Source organism: Urtica dioica, chromosome 10 (assembly GCF_054948205.1).
Source record: "Urtica dioica subsp. dioica isolate 48M chromosome 10, U.dioica_male_clone48M_v1_H2, whole genome shotgun sequence".
NCBI lineage: Eukaryota > Viridiplantae > Streptophyta > Magnoliopsida > Rosales > Urticaceae > Urtica > Urtica dioica.
The window spans coordinates 13,839,715-13,858,932 of record NC_142765.1 but is presented as its reverse complement, the minus strand read 5'-3'; the positions used below and the strand labels follow the sequence as shown (position 1 = coordinate 13,858,932).

Here is a 19,218-nt window from a genome sequence, read left to right as displayed (position 1 = left end):
GGGCTGGGTTCTTGGGCTGGACGCACGCGTAGGAGGGAGCATGGCCGGACCGAGGCTGGGCCAGACCGAAGAAAGTGGCCCGGAACGCCGGCAGCCGGATGCGCGCTCAGGCAACCATGCCGGGGCAGAGGGGAGCCGACCGGCTCGATCAGGCGGCCGTGAGGGGGTCCCCCCTTGCCTGAGCAGTGCCCAAGACGTCGAGCGCTCGACCGATTCGTCGTGCCGCCACGTCACGCCCGCCGCGATGTTGAAATTGATCTAGGGTTTAAGAAAAAGTTTAACGCTTCGTTAAGCGGCGGAATTTTAAAAATTTTCTTTTTCAAGTAAAACGGTTTTTACTAACCTAGACAAAGAGCAAGCACATGTAAATAAAAACTATTATGAGCATAGAAGTTTACTATCCTTTCTTGAAGCTTGAACGTTGATGAGCCTTCGGAAGGTTGATAATGTTTGTCTCCCTTGCATCACGTCTCTCTTCCTTTCCTCGGCGACTCGAGCAACCACGAAAGTTTCTATCACTAAATCACTCGAAATAAAAGGAATCAGTGAGTGGGCACTTTTAAACACTACGGCTTAAGAACGAGTCTTAAAGTCGCAGAGCTAAACTCTAGGTCAACTGAGGGCCTAGGTGCCAAAACAATAAAACAAAATTGAAGAGAGAGAGAGAGAGAGAGAGAGAGAGAGAGAGAGAGAGAGAGAAAGGATCGGCCAAGCTAGAGAGAGAAGCTCTCAAATCTCTAGAACTTGGGATGAGGAAAATGAGAAGAATGAGGCTCCTATTTATAGGAGAGGTCTCACCTTCAATAAGGTAGTTTCCTCTTCTATAGAATATAACATATTCATGAGCCAATTTCCTTTTCTTCTCCTTCATTTGGGCGGCCAAGACTTGCCAAGCATGTCCTTGGATTTGTTTCCTCTTTTATTTGGCTTCCCTTTTTCTCTACTTGGCCGAAATTTCCCATGCCTTGTATAGGAAATTTGTTTCCTCTTTTTTTTTTGGCAAGTATCTTGATACATTTATACACAAAATATTCTCTCTATCTCTTGGGTAGTAGGCGCCCATTTCAATTCTAGAAGGAGCTCCTAGAAGCTTCTTCATTTGTTCATGACAACATGAAAAAGGCCCATTAAGAATTTTCAATAAAATTCTTATGAAATGAAATAAATCCACAAGGCCCAATGATCAAGTCATGGCCGAGTATTACCAAGTCATCAAATGACCTTGTCAAAAAATTTATTGACATTCATTTCATGCTATGTCTCAAAAGACAAAAATACCCTTTTGACAATTTTCGTTCTTGTTTTGACTTAGCTTCCAGTTTAACTATTCCTAATCGATGTGATTCGTGACAGTGACCTCATGGATCCAAATGAACAAAGTTTAGCTTAATGTCAACTGACTCCACTAAAGAGTTGACACTGAAAATCTCTCGGTTCAAATGAATTTATTTTCTACTCAAGAATTCAACCTAATTGTAATGAGTGGATCCACGGAAAATTATCAGTGTTTACTCTTCATGAATATCATCAGCTAGTCGGGATTTACAAAATTACCATTTTACCCTTCTAGCTGTTATTTCCTCAACTCCTTTGTCGCTTGTGAATAAGTTAGAAACAATGTATTGACGAGGAGCTAACAAGTCACATTGTTTCGTCCAAAAGAGTCAAGACTCAATTTGGACACTGGCCGGTTCATTTATTCACACTCCAAGGAACAAAGCATGAGGTGATATACATTGCATTTCAGCAATCTTGTACATGAATTCCATATCTATGAGATCTACCAAAGTTACTCATGACATTCTCACAACTTAGTACTTCACCAATAGGCCTTGTTCGGAATCACATAGTGAGTCCGAACTCTGACTTTCTCAAATGAGAATACTAAGGTGTGAAATGACATGTCTCATTTCAGGATTAAGGTAAGCACGATGCAATTCATACGTAGTGACTTCGAGACATAAGAGGTTAAATGGTTTGTTCTTATCTTGTCTCTAGAAGTGCACTGGTCAATTCAGTACCTTCGGAAGATATCTAGAAGAACTATAGAGTCTCCAACTCTCAATGCCCCATAACCAGGCATCATAGATTCTCCTAACAATCATACTGAGGTCAATAGTCCTTTGACCCTTAGATTGCGAATATATCGTTTTAAGCAAACTACGAAGAGTTTGTTCATGCAAATCTACATTTGTCTCTTCGTAAGTTGTTTAGTTTGTTTATGGACTAAAGACTAAGGTTTTATCATAAAGCTTCAAACAAGGAAGATTGAATGAACGTTTCAACTTTTTATTAATGAATAAGCAATTACAAGTAAGAGTCTTCATGAGACTTTATAACATCAAATGTACAAAATAAAGACTACAACTCTTCTTATGGGCACCATTGACAACAAACTCCCACTTGACTCAAAGAAGATGTGTGTAGTTCTTCATGCCTAATCCCTCTCGATGTTGGTCGAAGACCTTGTTCGCTAGGGCCTTTGTGAATGGATCTGCTAGGTTGTCCACCGTTGAGATCTTCTTCACTTTCACGTCTCCGCGCTGCACGATCTCTCGAATCAATTGGTATTTCCTCTCAATATGCTTAGAGCGCTTATGGCTTCGAGGTTCCTTTGAGTTAGCGACAACCCCACTATTATCACAATAAAGGGTCATGGGCTCGTCGACGTTTGGAACAACTTCCACATACTTAAGGAATTTTCCAAGCCATACAGCCTCTTTGGATGCTTCACAAGCAGCCACATATTCTGCTTCCATTGTGGAGTCAGCAATGCAAGATTGCTTAATACTCCTCCACACAACAGCTCCACCATTAAGGATGAACACAGATCCCGATGTGGATTTACTGGAATCCTTATCCGCTTGAAAATCGGAGTCGGTATATCCCGTCATAGTCAGGTCAGTACCTGAGTATGTAAGCATCAAGTTCCTAGTTCTTCGAAGATACTTAAGAACATGCTTAACAGCAATCCAGTGCTCGGGTCCAGGGTTGGATTGGAAACGGCTAACTACGCCAACGGCGAAACAAATGTCAGGTCTAGTGCAAAGCATAGCATACATGAGGCTTCCTACGGCAGAGGCGTAAGGAATTTTTCTCATGTCTTCAATCTCTTGTGTAGTCTTGGGAGACTGGTCCTTAGAGAGTGAAAATCCATGCCTAAAGGGTGTTTGGACCTCCTTGGAGTCTTGCATCGAGAAGTGATCCATCACCTTATCAATATAAGATGCTTGAGAGAGCGACAGGGTCCGGTTTTTCCTATCTCGAAAGATTTGGATTCCCAGAATGTACGCGGCTTCTCCTAGATCCTTCATATCGAATTGCTTTGCCAGCCAGACCTTAACCTCAGATAACTTACCCACGTCATTACCAATGAGTAGTATATCATCGACATATAGTACAAGAAACACAACTTTTCCTTCGTGTATTAACTTGTAAACACATGGCTCATCTACTGACTATTCAAAGCCGAAGCTCTTTACAGTTTCATCCAATCTAATATTCCATGACCTAGATGCTTGCTTTAGTCCATAAATGGATTTAAGCAACTCACAAACCTTGGTCTCTTGACCTTTATCCACGAAACCGTCTGGTTGAGCCATGTAAATGCGCTCGTCAAGATTGCCATTCAGGAAGGCTGTCTTGACATCCATTTGCAAGATCTCATAGTCGAGAGCTGCAGCTATGGATAGGAGTATGCGGATGGATTTAAGCATCGCGACTGGCGAGAAGGTTTCTTCATAGTCAATCCCTTCTTCTTGGGTATAACCCTTCGCCACAAGTCGTGCTTTGAACGTCTCAACATTCTAATCAGGACCCCTTTTCTTCTTGTATATCAACTTATACCCTACGGGTTTAATCCCTTCAGGAAGGTCAACAAGTTTCCAGACTTTGTTGACATACATCGAGTGCATCTCAACTTTCATGGCATCAAGCCAAAGGTTTGATTCAGAACAAGCCATCGCTTGGCTATAGGAAATAGGATCATCCATGTCGGTGACGGCTACGAGAGAGTCTCCATAAGACATGTACCTGTCAGGCTTTTGAGTAGCCCTCCCACTACGTCGAAGTACTACTTGACGAGATTCTGATGAGTTAGGTTGTGTTTCAGTTGGGGTAAGAACAGTTCTTACAGATGAGTTAGAAGCTTCATCACCCAACTTTTCTTCAAGCACAATTTTGCTTCTAGGTTTTGCATCTTTCATAAAGTCCTCGACAAGGAAACGAGCATTCGTGCTAACGAAAGTCTTATCGTCCTCGGGACTATAGAAGATGAAACCATTGGTTTCCTTTGGATATCCCACAAACAAGCACAATTCTGACCTACTAGCCAACTTGCTAGTCTTTTGCCTCAGCACGTGTGTTGGGCAACCCCAAATTCGGATGTGACCCAAATTTACTTTACGGCCAGTCCATCGTTCATAAGGAGTACCAGGGACCGTTTTTGACGGAACTTGGTTCAGAATATAAGCGGCTGTTTCGAGAGCATATCCCCAAAAGGAAAGAGGGAGTGATGAGTAACTCATCATTGATCTAACCATCTCCATAAGAGTTCGGTTTCTTCTCTCTGACACTCCGTTTTGTTGAGGTGTGCCAGGTGCGGTAAGCTGAGAAGCGATTCCTTCTTCGTTAAGAAAGTCATCGAACTCTCCAGACATATACTCACCACCTCGATCAGATCGAAGTGTTTTGATCACTTTACCAGTTTGCTTTTCCACTAAAGCCCTAAAGACCTTAAATACGTTAAAGGTCTCGGATTTGTGTTTGAGCAAATAGACAAAACCATATCGCGAGTAATCATCAGCGAAGGTAACGAAGTATTCGTATCCCCCACGTGCCTGTTGGCTGAGCGGACCACATACATCAGAATGTATTAGTTCCAGCAACTCAGTGGCTCTTCGAACCTTATCGGAGCAAGGTCGCTTAGTCATTTTTCCTTCTATGCAGGATTCACAAGCAGGTAGTGAACCTATTACAGAGGCTTGGAGTAGACCGTCCCTCACAAGTCTCTTAATCTTGTCTAGACTGATATGACCATGTCTTAAGTGCCATAGGTGTGTTTATTTTGTTAGATCGGAGGATTCAGAAAGTTTGATCCTCTTTGGCTCCCTAATTAGATCATTATCTATTTCGGTGTCTAAAATGGAAGGTTGAGTGGGATAAATGTAAAAAAAAGACCATTCTTCATACATGCATCAGTGACAAAAGAATTAGAAAAGAAATACGAATTCCATTCTTTATAAACTTTAAATAATAATCTTGCTCTAAAAGTTGAGCAACAGATATTAACTTTTTCCCAAAGGAAGGAACATAATAAACATTATTCAAATTTAAAGTGCAATCTTCAAAAGATAGCGTCACGGATCCCACAGTCTTCGCAGACACCATGCTCCCATCACCCCACTTGAAGCAGAAGTCGCCATCCTGTACGCTTTTGCTTTTCCTAAAACAAGTTAAGGAGCAGCAAATATGGTTAGTACCAGCGGAGTCAATAATCCACGATGATACATTATTAGCTACTAAACAAGTTTCAGTAAAAAGTATAATACCTTTTACTTTGGTTTTGAGGTAGGCGGGACAGTTCCTACGCCAGTGACCAGGCTTATTGCAGTGGTGGCATTTGTCGTTAGACTTGTCCACCTTCGGAGCGTTTGGCGCTTTCTTCTTCGTTTGAACCTTAGGTTGGTTCTTCTTCTCGGCCTTGCAAGGTCTCTTCTTAGATACAGAAGTGGAGGCAGTAGCATGTACCTCTCATAGAGCCCTCTTTTTCTTAGTGAGTGCCTCAGCGGTTTGAAGTTCCTTCATGAGCTCGGTAACAGTGTACTATAGCTTGTTCATGGACTAATTCAACTTGAAGGTATCAAAGGTTTCGGGGAGAGTTTCCAAGATCATATCTATTTTGGTCTCCCCATCAATCTCAGATCCAAGGATCTCCATTTCGTTTAGATAGCTAATGATCAGCATCATATGATCTCTAACAGGAGTCCCAGCCTTCATGCGACAGTTCATAAACTGTCGGACCGCTTGTTGCCTAGCTTGACGTCCTTGCCCTCCAAACATCTCATGGAGATTGTAGAGCATATCGGTGGCAGTTTTGTAATCACGATGTTGTTGTTGCAACACATTGTTCATCGATGACAAAATATAGCACCTCGCAATCTCATCGGATCGAAGCCAGGCCGCCAGGGCGTCCTTTTCCTCTTGCGTCGAATCTTCATTCGTTTGAGGACATGGGGTGGTGAGAACCCATTTGTGCTTGTCGACAGTAAGGACTATGTCGAGGTTACGTTTCCAGTCGACGTAATTGTCGCCTTCGAGTTTATTCGAGGAAAGAATGGTTGAGAGAGGGTTGAGAGACATATTGCCTATAAAAGTTGAAACAAGTTTATGATTAGTCTTTGGTTTTGGATTTAAGTTTTATTTAAGACTTTGATAAAATCCAAAGGTGTTATAAACCAAACGATAATTTACTCCTTCGAGCGAAGGTCGCAAAAAATCTCCATTTATAAGTAAAGGACACATCATTAATGCTTAGACAAGATGTCAATACACCAATTTTGACCAGCCACCTTTTAAATTGGTTTGATCACTCATATCCTTTCGCAGGGCCTCGAGGGAGGATTACTAGGGATTGAGTCTAAGTGTGTAACCAACCACTTAGTCAAAAAGATTGACTTTGAAAAACAATCCGCCGAGGGGAGGTCTTGTCTCATTGTCTCACTTTCAGATTTAGCTCATTGAGCAATGATCAGTGCAAAGCGCCCTTGAGTACTCTCATTTAAGAGAGGGCCACGAGGGTGACTCTTAGTCTAGCGACAATTGCACTTTTCATTAGTGTTGGGGATCGTGGGTTACAAACAACAAGTATAACTCTCCCACTTAGTTTTTAGAGTTGGTTCTTCTACTCTTATAAGTTCGGAAACGGTTTTTCTAGTTATAGAGCGATAGAGTGGACAACTAGAAGAGAATCCTAGATATTCATGTTCAGAGCAGTATTAGTGCATAAAGGCACAAGGTACATACTCGATCTTTTCCTATTTTCTATTTCGGGAAAGTGCGTGAGGGAAGTGTGAATTTCAACTCACTCGAACACTTGAAAGTTTGAGATTACACATCTTTTTATTTTTCGGCTTGTCTACAAGGAGACCTCCCACTTAAATTTTTAAGAGCATATAGATTTTGAACATATGTGATATAGATATAGTTTTGAAAACATTTTGAAAATTTATTTGATTTGGATGACAAAATATTTTTCAAGTTTGAAAGTGAAAACGGTTTTTCAAAATTCAAACTAGTTTTGTAAATATTCAATTTCAATTAAACTTTCAAAAATCAAAACATTTTAATCTTACACATCATGTTTATAATCTTATAAAAAACATTTTTGCTCAAGAAATTTTTCTCATTAGAGTTCTATAACTCATGGTAGTGGCGCTGAAAATCCGGAATTCTAAAAAAACTGGAGTTTCAGAACAGCCGCGTACCTCGGAGTAAATTCGCCATAACTGGCGGCTCCGATGTCATTTTGACTTGAAACCGGTGGCATTCGACAGAGGACGGACAGAGCTTTAATTTTATTCAAGAATAATTAAATTTAGATTTCTGAGCAGAGAGTTATGCCACTTTTACCGCGGGTTTTAATCCAGCTCGAAGAAAAAGAAATAATTAAAGCTTGGTCCTTTTTAGGTGCGAAAAAGAATCGAGTGTAACGGAACGTTTTAGGATGTTGTTAAAGCTTTTATCTGTGTTTTATTAGCAAGGTAATAACATGGTATAAAAGAAATAACAACATGCATAAAACGATTCAAGTAAATAAACGAAACTAGTAAGACAAGAAAACTAGTCACAAAATTTACTCGAAAAATCTCAAACCTTTAAAACAAGTTTTTCAATATTAAAAATTAAAAACTTTTAGTACTGATTCTAATTTGTTTTAACAACATCCCAAACTCATAGAAAATCAACATGATTTTAATTTAAAGGAAAGAGCAATAAATTAAAAAAAAATCTAAGAAAACCATTCTAACTTGTCACAAAATTAGTAAACTTTTGAAAACGACTTTCAAGCTCATATTTTTAAATACATGTACATGCATATCTTTGACCATAGTTCTGATACCATTTGTTGGAATTGATCTAGAGTTTAAGAAAAAGTTTAACGCTTCGTTAAGCGGCGGAATTTTAAAAATTTCCTTTTTCAATTAAAACGGTTTTTACTAACCTAGACAAAGAGCAAGCACATGTAAATAAAAACTATTATGAGCATAGAAGTTTACTAACCTTTCTTGAAGCTTGAATGTTGATGAGCCTTCGGAAGGTTGATAACATTCGTCTCCCTTGCAGCACGTCTCTCTTCCTTTCCTCGGCGACTCGAGCAACCACGAAAGTTTCTATCACAAAATCACTCGAAATAAAAGGAATCAGTGAGTGGGCACTTTTAAACACTACGGCTTAAGAACGAGTCTTAAAGTCGCAGAGCTAAACTCTAGGTCAAATGAGGACCTAGGTGCCAAAACAATAAAACGAAATTGAAGAGAGAGAGAGAGAGAGAGAAAGGATCGGCCAAGCTAGAGAGAGAAGCTCTCAAATCTCTAGAACTTGGGATGAGGAAAATGAGAAGAATGAGGCTCCTATTTATAGGAGAGGTCTCACCTTAAATAAGGTAGTTTCCTCTTCTATAGAATATCACATATTCATGAGCCAATTTCCTTTTCTTCTCCTTCATTTGGGCAGCCAAGACTTGCCAAGCAAGTCCTTGGATTTGTTTCCTCTTTTATTTGGCTTCCCTTTTTCTCTACTTGGCCGAAATTTCCCATGCCTTGTATAGGAAATTTGTTTCCTCTTTTTCTTTTGGCAAGTATCTTGATACATTTATGCACAAAATATTCTCTCTATCTCTTCGGTAGTAGGGGCCCATTTCAATTCTAGAAGGAGCTTCTAGAAGCTTCTTCATTTGTTCATGACAGCATGAAAAAGGCCCATTAAGAATTTTCAATAAAATTCTTATGAAATGAAATTAATCCACAAGGCCCAATGATCAAGTCATGGCCGAGTATTACCAAGTAATCAAATGACCTTGTCAAAAAATTTATTGACATACATTTCATGCTATGTCTTAAAAGACAAAAATACCCTTTTGACAATTTTCGTTCTTGTTTTGACTTAGCTTCCAGTTTAACTATTCCTAATCGATGTGATTCGTGACAGTGACCTCATGGATCCAAATGAACAAAGCTTGAGCTAAAATACTTGGACTTAAAAGTTCACAAACCTTTTCCAAGTTTAGCTTAATGTCAACTGACTCCACTAAAGAGTTGACACTGAAAATCTCTCGGTTAAAATGAATTTATTTTCTACTCAAGAATTCAACCTAATTGTAATGAGTGGATCCACAGAATATTATCAGTGTTTACCCTTCATGAATATCATCAGCTAGTCAGGATTTACAAAATTACCATTTTACCCTTCTAGCTGTTATTTCCTCAACTCCTTTGTCGCTTGTGAATAAGTTAGAAACAATGTATTGATGAGGAGCTAACAAGTCACATTGTTTCATCCAAAAGAGTCAAGACTCAATTTGGACACTGGCCAGTTCATTTATTCACACTCCAAGGAACAAAGCATGAGGTGATATATATTGCATTTCAGCAATCTTGTACATGAATTCCATATCTATGAGATCTTCACAAAGTTACTCATGACATTCTCACAACTTAGTACTTCACCAATAGGCCTTGTTCGGAATCACATAGTGAGTCCGAACTCTGACTTTCTCAAATGAGAATACTAAGGTGTGAAATGACATGTCTCTAGAAGTGCACTGGTCAATTCATACGTAGTGACTTCGAGACATAAGAGTTTAAATGGTTTGTTCTTATCTTGTCTCTAGAAGTGCACTGGTCAATTCAGTACCTTCGGAAGATACCTAGAAGAACTATAGAGTCTCCAACTCTTAATGCGCCATAACCAGACATCATAGATTCTCCTAAGAATCGTACTGAGGTCAATAGTCCTTTGACCCTTAGATTGCGAATATATCGTTTTAAGCAAACTACGAAGAGTTTGTTCATGCCAATCTACATTTGTCTCTTCGTAAGTTGTTTAGTTTGTTTATGGACTAAAGACTAAGGTTTTATCATAAAGCTTCAAACAAGGAAGATTGAATGAACGTTTCAACGTTTTATTAATGAATAAGCAATTACAAGCAAGAGTCTTCATGAGACTTTATTACATCAAATGTACAAAATAAAGACTACAACTCTTCTTGTGGGCACCATTGACAACACGCGATACTTTCCTCGACCGTGCGGGAGGAAACGCGGACCTCAGCCTCCCCGGTCGGAGAGTCGGCCATACATGGCGATCTTGATTGCTCGGGCGTCGATGTCCCGAGTTCGCTCTCGATTACCAGCTTCATGAGCTTGAGGAACCGCTACAGCATCCCGGAGTCCGTGTCGATCTTAAGACCACTACCCGACGACCTTCCGACTCGCCCGTGAAAGGAGTACGGCGCGATTCACGAGGCGAGCCTTCAAGGGGGACTGAGACTTCCCTTCCAACCGGTTATCCAAGAGTTGTTGGTTCGTGTCACGACCCGCGACCTCTCGTCGGCGGCTCACGGGCCGAGACGGTGGGGTTACGTCTCAGATTTCAACATCAATATATAACAATATATCTCATATCAGCGGAAACAGAATCAAATCAACATAATAACCATAATACTTATATTAAACATAACACGATCATATATAAGTACTATAAGTGGTTATACGAAAACCTGGGTAAATTTTTCGCTGTTTAACTTTAGGAATTAGAGCCTTATAGCGACTCTTATTTATACACAAGCTCCCTAATTTTAAGTATATATACAAGGGATAGTTTGGGGATCATAGTTTACGAAAGGGGTTCAACAAAATATAGATATTATTATAGAAGGATTTGAACCCGGGTGAGTTCCCATTAGCCCAAAGGTCAAGAGATACACGTCTGGTCTTCATCTACGACTTCCTTATTCACATCGGCGCCTTGCCCTTCTCTACATTACCAAGGGTCATAAAACTATGAGTCGATTGACTCAGTAAGTGGGAGTCTAACCTAGAAAAATAAAAGCGACTAATGCCATGTGATAACATGTGACGTGCAAACAGGCACATAAGAATGCATGGATGCAAATCTAACAAGATCTAGAGCATGACTCGTGTGTACACACTCTAACTAGTACTTGTCGTCTTTAAGGTTACACACATCCCCCGCTATAACCTCTAGAACGACAAGAGACCAGCCTTAGACTTCGAGCAGCAGTCGTCCGGCGGCCTAAGAGTTTTAACATCTGTCTGGGATCCACTAATGGTACCACTTCATTCGACGTCGGCGCCACCCCCAGGCCCTCATAGCCCGTCAAGGTCTTCAGGCCTTCATAGCCTGGCAACAAAGTCGGGTACGACTCTTGGTCGACTCCCCGCTCTTCAGGCCTTCATAGCCTGGCAACAAAGTCGGGTACGACTCTTGGTCGACTCCCCGAAATATGAGTACTCAGCGCCATCCCCCGTGCCCTCATAGCCCGTCAGGGTTCAATTCCTTTTTGGTACCATCGACACATCATTTCTTTAGGGTTCGGGTACTCTGCAGCACTCAGAGTACACACCTATGCTACTTACAGGAGAGCGACTCGGGTTAAATCCCGAAAGAATTATCATTTCACTTTTATGCTCGTTAGTGTTTTAAGTTGAAGACTCGGGATATGACTCCCGGTACTCCTACCCTCGGCTCGAATCCGAGAGTCCAACATGCTCTCCTGTCACCTCAGATCTAGCTAAACTCTATGGTTAGCAGAGGGATCTAACTACAACAAAATAGCAACGTGGCTGGTTCAAGTTAGCATTTGAACCTATGGGTATAAACCCAACTAAATTTTCCAAAAAGAGTGGCCGAAGCCTTAATCTTTGGTGTTTGTGTCTTTTAAGGCTTTTCCTACTCTTTTTATTATTAACAGGTAAATGCACGTAAACAGGATTATTCCCTTGGTAAGTAGTTGACTTATGTCTCCACACTTACCTGGGATACTGTGATAGAAGCTCGACGACCTCTGGCGATGTCTTGCTTTTCACGTTCTCTGAGATACTTGACGCTTGCCGAAACGTCTAAAGAACTAGCATCCGAGGTTGAAAGTCCGTTAGTTATTGGATTCAAAATTACTTGAAAAATATAGGGTCCAGTGTCGGGATTAGATTTGAGTCGGTTCGGAATTCGATAACGAGTTACTTCCTTAAATCTAAACTCTTATCAATTTCCAAAATTCCAAATCCGACATCTCGACTCAAAAACCCGAACCCAAACAAGTCACACGACCAAACACGAATCCAACTAACTAGTCACAAAATTCTTAGACTTGTCATTAAATCCACATTTCAAATTCAATTCTCACGTCTCAAAATCCCTAACAAACTAGAATATCTCAACATCACAAAACAACCAAAGCAAATTACCTAGCCAAACAAGTGTCACGGCCAAACAAAAGAATGCTCACGGCCAAAGGCACACACATGGCCAAAAATATTTCAAACTCATGTTCATAATTCCAGCTTCAATACCCTGTTTTCAAAAATTCATAACTCACTCAATTCTCAACGGATTTACACGTTCTTGGTCATTTTAGAAACCTCATAACGTCTATTATCCAGGAAAAATATCAACAAATCCAAATTAAATCGGTATCGAACTGTCCACGTCAATTTACAGAGGCTGTCCACAGCGAGCTCAAAATTCTCAAATCCTTCAAAAATCGACTCAAAAACACAAATCCGAGCTAGGAACATCATTAATCAAGCACAACAACCAAAAGAAACCCATCAATTCCACTGATTTTAGCTCGGATAAAAAAACCCCCAAATCAATTGAATCCATGAACCCTAGAATCAATCATACCAAGGAGAAGAAATTTCTTACTTCCAATCACGAAATAAGCTTCTCCGGTCCTCACTCAACCCTTCTCCGGTGGTCACGCTTGCTCCGGTGTCCACACAACTCTCGGCGACTTCGTTCTTCCTCAGCTGGATCGCGCGGCGATGGAGAGCTCGGCCAACAGCGCGCGAAGAGGAGAAAGGAAGGAGAAGAGAGAGAGAAGATGGCGGAGAGAGATGATGATGGCCGAGAGAAAGAGACTCGGTGGTGGTTGTTGTCAATTTTTTTTTCTTCTTTGTTACTCTTGCAGGTGGCTTGCGCGAGTGAAGAAGATGGAGAAGAGAAGATTCCTTATATTTTTTTTTTCTTGCATGGGTTGGTGTGGTTTGGCCGACCAAGTGATATACATCACTTAAGATAAGATTTCACTTCTTTGATTGATGACGTGGCCAACCAATCCTTATCCTTGTTTTCTTTCAAATGGGTCCCTTAAAAATCATTACAACCAAGTCATCTTCATATAATTATTTAATTAAACCCATAACCGAATGGATTATAATTATATGATTCGAACCGAGAATTTTCTCGTTCGTTCTAAATTAATTAAAATATATTTAAGGTTTCTCGGAATTAATTCTCGTTCTTGAGAATTTATTTCTTAAATTAATTTCCGGAATATTTCCTCGGAAATAATTTATTAGTCGAGATAAACTCGATAATTCCTTTATTTATTCCGAGATTTCTCCTTACCTTAATATATTTTAAATTAACTCGAGAAACTTATATGTCCATCATTCACTCAAAACATAATTGTAACAAACGGAAGCTCGTTTATTTTATTCATATCCACAAGTCGAGCGTTACAAAAGATTGTATATTACAGTTCGATTAGAGGTACACGCTTCGCAGATGTCTCCATCCTTATACCGAGCAGTTACGACGTGCCATATGATGCTCTATCGAGCAAAGAGGAGGGCTGTTGCTGCAGACGACATCCAGCACCTCATGATGATACGAGGGGTGCTAGGGAGGCTGGGCTCCTACCTGGCATCGCATCAGAAGCGCCTCGCCATCATTACCAAGGTCACTTCGAAGCACAGATATCCTTGGGTGTGGGTTTCCGAGTCAGCTTTAGGGGTTGCGCCTCTCGCCTTCGGCCCCGCGGCTGACTTTTCTCCCATGGACGATATCGAGGGCTCCGAACTTGACGCGGTGATCAGGGCGGTCCCGGAGTCGAGGCGGCAAGGGTCACTCTTCGAGTCCCCAGACCTAATGGCGAGGACTGGGTGGTTCGTGCCTGGCGACGACACTCCCCCGTGCCCTGGTCTCGGCGTGGAGGTTATGGAGGATCCTGAATCAGAGGCGGGGGGTTCGTCAGCCCCTTCCCCCGACGTGGGGGGGTACTAGACATACACATGCTTCTGCGTTATTGCACTTTTCGTTGTCCTATGCCTATTGCTATGTTCTAACCGACTGACGCCCTTTCTCTTTTGCAAATACAATGGTCCGACATCGATCGCTCGCACGAGTGCCGACAGTGGCACCTACTGTCGAAGCTGCGACCGCGGCTCGTTCCCGAGCTGAGGCTCGTCGTGGGGGGTCGCCAACGCGGGTGAGGAATGAGGCGATCTCTTCCAACAAGCGACCGTCATCGTCAACCTCCTTCGGTTCACCCTCCGGCCACAAGCGCGCCAATACATCGGCGGTGCCAGATAGCATGGATTCGATGCTTCTAGTGGAGGCGGCGGAGCTGAGGGACCAGTGCTCCCGAGGAATCCTTGTAACCTCTCTGCGGGATTTCAAAGGTCTGCTGACGACGAGCGACCTTGAGCATTTCCAACACGGGATCGGCGACGCCCGAAAGGTGTGATTCACTTGCTCGCCTCATGTGTAACCATTATGCTTATTCTGATTATGCGTATACGACCTGTTCCCACAGATGCTCGCACGTCAAGAGTGAAGTGACCGCATCCTCCGGGACCTGTTGCGGCGCATACAGATTATGGAGAAGGACAAGGAGAGTGCGGCGGCCGACCACGCTGCCGCTCTAGCGGGGGTCCGTACCGCCCAAGAGTTCCAAGCACTCGAGGAGGAGCTGAAGCGAGCTCGCAAGGAATCGGCGGCCAAGAAATCGCTTCGCATGGCCGAGCAAGCATCCCGGGAGAAGGCGGAGCAGGCGGCCGACACCTTCTTAGGGGAGAAGAAGAAGCTCCAGGCGGCACTCTCGAGCCGGGACGAGGAGCTGAACATCGTCCACGCTCGACTATCGGTGAGCGAGATCTCTCGGGTCAAGGCCGAGAGGGAGAGGGATTCTTTGCGGGCGGAGGTGCAGACCCTCGTCAAGGAGAAAGACGACGCCGTGCAATCCAAGAAGGACTTGGAGGACGACTGGGACCTCGCGTTGGAGGTGGCTCGTTACGAGGCGGCCATACGGGTCCGAGACGCGACCGCGAAGGAGAACGCGTCTCGCGGGACCACTTTTTCCTTCTTTGACGCCATGTTCCCTCCTTTGGATGATGAGCCACTGGCGGACGACCCGCGTCCTCGAGTCCCCACGGAGGCTGCCCAGTCGACAAACCGCCAGTTTGATGGAGAAGCTACCGGCGGGTCAGGCTACCTTCGTCCCGAGGGTGACGAGGAACAGATTGACTTTGGCTCGGAATAGCCAATTTCATTTTATCTTCCGTGCACTTGTTTAGCGCTAGCATTGTGTTTGTTTTGGATGCTTGTTATGTTTGTCTTTCGTTTGACATTTGCCGTACTTTCGCATTCTTTTCGTTGAGTTGTTTTATGCGATACCGTTTACTTTCTTATTATGCGACCGTTTACTTTCGCATTATGCGTTTTATTTTCTCGACTTACTATGCTTAGCGTAATCAATTTGCGCAATACGTTTAGTGCGTGTCTTACGAACCCGGCTTACTGTATCTAGCGTAACCGGTTTGCACGGCTTACTGCCACACCTGGCGGCGAAGCTTCCCGCGGACGCTGGCTAGACCAGTTCCGTCCAGTAGGTGCGACTCTCTGCCATCCATTCGTGACTCGCTGCCTATCGGCGTGTGCGAGCTGGGCGGCCGTCACGCCCATCTTCCGGCGAGTATGCTACCTATCGTGTGCGCATTATGCGTCGGGACGAGCTTGTTGTAGACGCAGTTCCCAGTGAGTGTGGTACCTGTCGGTACGCGTGTCACGTTTTGGGTTTTGACTGCCGGGATCGACGGTCCAGTGCGCGGACGCGATCCATCGATGCCCCACTGCCTATCAATGTGCGAGGCGTGGAATCGTGCGAGAGCGTCGCTCAAGGGTCGCAGGTCCGGTGCGCGGATCCGATTTGTTGATGTTTCGCTACCTCTCGGCGCGTGAAACGTGGAGCCGCGCCAGTGCGTCGCGCGAAAAATGAGCCTGTTACCCTCATTTATCATCATTAGCCCCACGAGTTTCTTGTGTACTCGTGGAGGAGACTAGAAATTATAATACAATAGGGTAAAGGTTTCGAAGTGAAATGTAATTCAATTATCATGTCGAAATAGTTAAAAATTACATTCCCAGGCCGTTGGCCGTACTTGAAATTTGAAATTGTCTTTTGCTAAAATCGAAAATAAGATGAAAATAACAAAACATAAGGTAGGCGGGAACGGGCTTCTATTGGTAATATTTGCGCAGGTGCTCCGCGTTCCATGGGTGTGTGAACACGAGTCCCTCCAGGTTCTCGAGCTCATACGTGTCGTTGTGGATGGTTCGGCGCACACGGTACGGGCCTTCCCAGGTGGGGCCCAGAACTCCCGCACCTTGCACCTTGGTGTTTTGGAACACCCTTCTAAGGACGAGGCTTCCGTCGGCGAACTTCCGCAGCTTTATCTTGGAGTTGTAGTACTTCTCGACCTTTCTCTTTTGTGCGGCGAGGCAGGAGAGTGCGTCCGCCCTCTTCTCGTCTATGAGGTCCAACTCGAGCCTGATCGCGTCGTCGTTGGCGGCTTCTTCCAGCTTCTTCTTCAGGTTCTCTTTGATCGTTTTGTTGACCGCCTCGACTTGACCGTTGGCATGTGGATGACGGGGAGAAAAGAAAGTCTTGCTAATGCCCAATTGTTCGCACATATCTCGGAGGCGCGCGTTGTCAAATTGCTTTCCGTTGTCGGTCACAATCGACGCGGGGATCCCGAAGCGACAGACAATGTTCTTCCAGATGAAGCTCGTCGTGTTCGCCTCGGTGATCTTTGCCAGTGGTCCGGCCTCTACCCACTTCGTGAAATAGTCGATTGCCACGATCGCATGCTTGTATTGCCTCGAGGCCATGGGTAGCTCACCGATGAGGTCGATTCCCCATTTCGCGAAGGGTCGCGGCACAATGATTGGGCATAACGGGACCGGCGCTTGGCGCGGGATATGGGCGAACCTTTGACACTTGTCGCACTTTTTGGCCCACTCGTGGGAGTCCTTTTTCAAGGTAGGCCAAAAATATCCGAGCCTTAGGAGCTTCAGTGCCAAAGATTGTCCGACGGCATGTTTTCCGCACACCCCTTCGTGCACTTTGCGGAGCGCTTTCGTCGACTCGACTTCGGTCAAGCAACGGAGAAGGGGCATGGAGTAGCCTCTCTTGAACAAGTTATCTTCCCTCATCGTGTATTTCGGCGCCAAGCTTCTCAGCTTTCTAGCCTCTTCTTTGTCTTCGGAGAGGATTCCTCGTTTAAGAAATTCCACGAGCGGCGTTATCCATGAGGGGGGCGGAGTTCGGTCAACTACCCCTACGTCGCCTCTCGAGACGTAGGGTCGAGTTAACACTTCTATCGGGATGCTGCATTCTCCCTCCTCGTCTATCCCGGACGCGAGGCGTGCCAGGGCGTCAGCGTCGATGTTCGCCTCTCGGGGAACTTGGACGATCTCGAACCATGACAGGGCCTCTAGATTCCTTTGGGTCTTTGACAAGAACGCGGTCATGTTTGGCTCCTTAGCGGCGTAGTCGCCCTTAACCTTGTTCACGATCAACTGCGAGTCGCTGTGGATGCCCAGTTTCGGATGCCTAGCTTGTTCGCCAGCTCCAAGCCAACGATCAGAGCCTCGTACTCCGCCTCGTTGTTGGAAGCCTTGCACTCGAACCACAAGGCGTATCTCAGTTTTTCCCTATCGGGATTTGTGAGCACAACGCCGGCGCCAGCCCCCCGGGCGTTTGACGCGCCATCTACGTGCAAGTCCCAGACCGACCCTATCGGGTTGTTGGTCCTCTTATTCGATGACTCATTGTGGTCGTTCTCCTTGTTTTCCTTGTTCTCGTTGTCTTTGTCGCCCTCGTCACTTGAGGGTGCGCTTGTGAATTCGGCTATGAAGTCGGCGAGGGCTTGGCCCTTGATGGCGGTTCTCGGTTGGAACTCGACCCCGTACTCGCCCAACTCCTGGGACCATATGGCCATTCGAGAGGAGGTCCCTTTTTGCAAGGCCTTCTCGATGGGGTGTCCTGCGCGTACCACGATGGGGTGCGCTTGGAAGTAGGGCCGAAGTTTCCTCACGCTCACGACAAGGGCGAGGGACAATCTCTCGATTTCCGAGTATTGGGTCTCAGTGTCGAGGAGCGCCTTGCTAACGTAGTACACCGGCCATTGCACCTTGTCTTCTTCACGTATGAGAACTGCGCTCACGGCCCTATCGGAAAGCGCGAGGTAGACATACAAGGTCTCGCCATCCTTCGGTTTTGCGAGGAACGGGGGGAGTTGAAGTAGGCCTTCATTTCGCGGAACGCCTCCTCACACTCCTCGGTCCACACAAATCCGTCGGTCTTCTTTAGTGCCTTGAAAAACGATTGGCACCTATCGGTTGCCTTGGAGACGAATGGCATCAGGGCGGCGATTCTCCCAGTCAAACTCTGTACTTCTTTCACCTTTTGTGGCGACCTCATCTCTAAGATCGCCCTAATATTTTCAGGGTTGGCCTCAATCCCGCGATGGCTCACCATGCAGCCCAAGAATTTTCCGGACTCAACCCCAAAAGCGCACTTGTTGGGGTTGAGCTTCATCTTGTAGCATCGCAGGATCGTGAACATCTCTCTAAGGTCTCGAACGTGGTCGTGGGCCTTGAGGCTTTTGACAAGCATATCGTCCACGTAGACCTTCATAGTTTTGCCAATTTGATTGGCGAACATTCGATTCACCAGCCTTTGATACGTTGCTCCCGCGTTTTTGAGGCCAAAGGGCATGACCTTGTAACAGTAGAGTCCGCGGTTCGTAACAAAGGTGGTCTTGATCTGATCCAGCTCGTGCATGCGGATCTGATTGTAGCCTGAGTAGGCATCCATGAAGCTCAACAACTCGTGGCCCGTCGTGGCGTCCA

At 44.4% G+C, this 19,218-nt stretch overlaps 1 long non-coding RNA gene across 1 annotated transcript; it reads right to left on the bottom strand.

Annotated features, from left to right (window-relative positions):
* Positions 1-10,681: 10,681 nt before the first annotated feature.
* Positions 10,682-13,268, bottom strand: LOC149383445 (uncharacterized). Its single transcript, XR_016301891.1, has 3 exons — positions 12,946-13,268; positions 12,055-12,148; positions 10,682-11,035 (listed from the first exon to the last, which is right to left on the bottom strand). It is a non-coding gene; the product is annotated as an uncharacterized LOC149383445 (long non-coding RNA).
* Between the last annotated feature and the right edge of the window lie 5,950 nt (positions 13,269-19,218).